Source organism: Rhinopithecus bieti, unplaced genomic scaffold, assembly GCF_001698545.2.
Source record: "Rhinopithecus bieti isolate Rb0 unplaced genomic scaffold, ASM169854v2 scaffold_54883, whole genome shotgun sequence".
Taxonomy (NCBI): Eukaryota; Metazoa; Chordata; class Mammalia; order Primates; family Cercopithecidae; genus Rhinopithecus; species Rhinopithecus bieti.
This window is the reverse complement of record NW_016821221.1, coordinates 21,137-23,271: the sequence shown is the minus strand read 5'-3', so window position 1 is coordinate 23,271 and position 2,135 is coordinate 21,137.

The window sequence follows — 2,135 nt, the reverse complement described above, 5'->3', positions numbered from 1 at the left end:
ACAAACACTTTTGAAGTTGAATTTCTTAGACTATGAACTAGAGGTAAAAACTATTTCCATGGGGTCACAGTGAGACTGTTCAATGAGATACCTGAAATGAAAATTCATGAAACAGGGTACAATCTCAAATAATGTTTGTTGTATTAGAGTGATGGAAATCAATGTTATATATGATGGTCATTTCTCAGGTATGGAGGTAATATAAAAAGAGAGAAGGAAAGTAAAATTTGACTACAGGACATCTGCAAGTTATATTTTATGTTAATTTGAAATATGATTATATCAATCAGTGATTTAGTACAAAAAAGAAACTCGAAATGCTAAGATTAGATAGCCAGAAGACCAAGATCAGGGAGAAAAGAAAGAGAAAAATAGCTGAGAAGTAGGAAAGAAGCAAAAAAGCTGTAAAGACTGTAAGAGCAGAGTTTAGGAGGACAGGGTGATTATTTTGTGTCAAATTCTGCAGATGAGCATATAAGGAAGAATATCAAGAAATGGTCACTGAAAATGACAAGAAAATCACCAAGTATAATCTTCAATGTACATATTTTTTAAAGTCTCCTTCAAAAAACAACCAACATAAGCTAGATGCCCACACTAACTGGAGGTGGTTTCTTCCAAGAGATCTCATTTTTTGTGGTTTTATTTGCATCCTCTTAGTAAACAGTAGGAGAAGTGTCCAAGGACAATCTTGTTGGAGCAAGATGATAATCTAGAGGGTCTTCTGGATGATCTAGGTGCTCTAGGATGCCTCAGCTATTCAGGGACTATGCTTACTCACATCAACTGTCTCATGGAAGGACCAAAACACAGGGAAGTAGTTTGACAGTTCAAATATAGTTTATAGATGATAGCATGTCCTTTGTAGGAACATGGATTGAGCTGGAGGCCATTATTCTTAGCAAGCTAATACAGGAACAGAAAACCAAATACCTCATGTTCTCACTTATAAGTAGGAGCTAATTGATGAGAAGACATGGATACATAGAAGGGAACAACACACACTGGGGTCTATCAGAGTCAGAGGGTGGAGGATGGGAGGATGAAAGTATCAGAAAAAATAACTAATGAGTATTAGATTTAATACCTGGGTGACAAAATAATCTGTACAATAAACCTCTATGACACAAGTTTACCTATATAACAAACCTGCACATGTACCCCTGAACTTAAAATAAAAGTTAAATAAAAGAATAATAAAAGTAAGCCCTTATTTGTAAAAATTAAAAAATATATATAATCTCCAAGTGTATTTCCTGCTCTTAAAAATATTTAATTAATAAAGTAATTAATTCATTAATTTTTTAAAAAACTTGATGGGTAGACAAGGAAGTGTCTCCAGAAGCCACAGAGCCTACTGAGGCACCTCCTAACCCCAAAACAACAACAACAAAAAGGGCAATAAAACAATCACAACAAGAATATAATTACAGTCACGTCAACTAGGGAAACATGATTAAATCTAGAACTCATCCAGCAATCAGGATGAGCTTGGTGGCCCAATTACCATCTAAACAAGAGCTGTTATGTATTGGTAAATGGACTCTCCAGATAAATAAAATTATTTTTTTACTCCAGCCCTTTGCAACATCAAAGAACATTAAACATGAGAGAGATGTGTTATAAACAAAAAAACTGAGGAAGCCAAAAGTAACTTGAACCACACTAGTGAAATCCTAGAGGCTCAAAAGATGTAACTTTGTGTGGTGTGTGTGTGTGTGTTTGTGTGTGTGTGCACGCATGTTTTAATTAAACACTGTTTGTTTCTCCTCATCTCCCAAATGGAGCTATGAAATATTAAGCGTGCATTTCTTGCCTCCTAAAATCAGTGGATAAGTCTTGTAAAACTCAACATGGCTCAAGATAAGCAGAGCAGAATTTCTCTGTGAGTTTTCCCTTTTCCCACAGTTTCGGGGTACTCTCTATCAACATTTCTTGGATGTTGATGAAGGTTCTTTGCTTGACCAAATTTTTGTTAGGCTCTTGAACTTTTTTCTATACCTATCTGTGTACTTGCTTGTAAAATCTAGTTTTAGCAAGAATCCTGCTGTCAGCATAGCAAGAAATCCCCACCCTTGATATCTGATCACCCTTAATATGTGATCGAGTTTCTCATTCTCTATTATGCCCCAGGT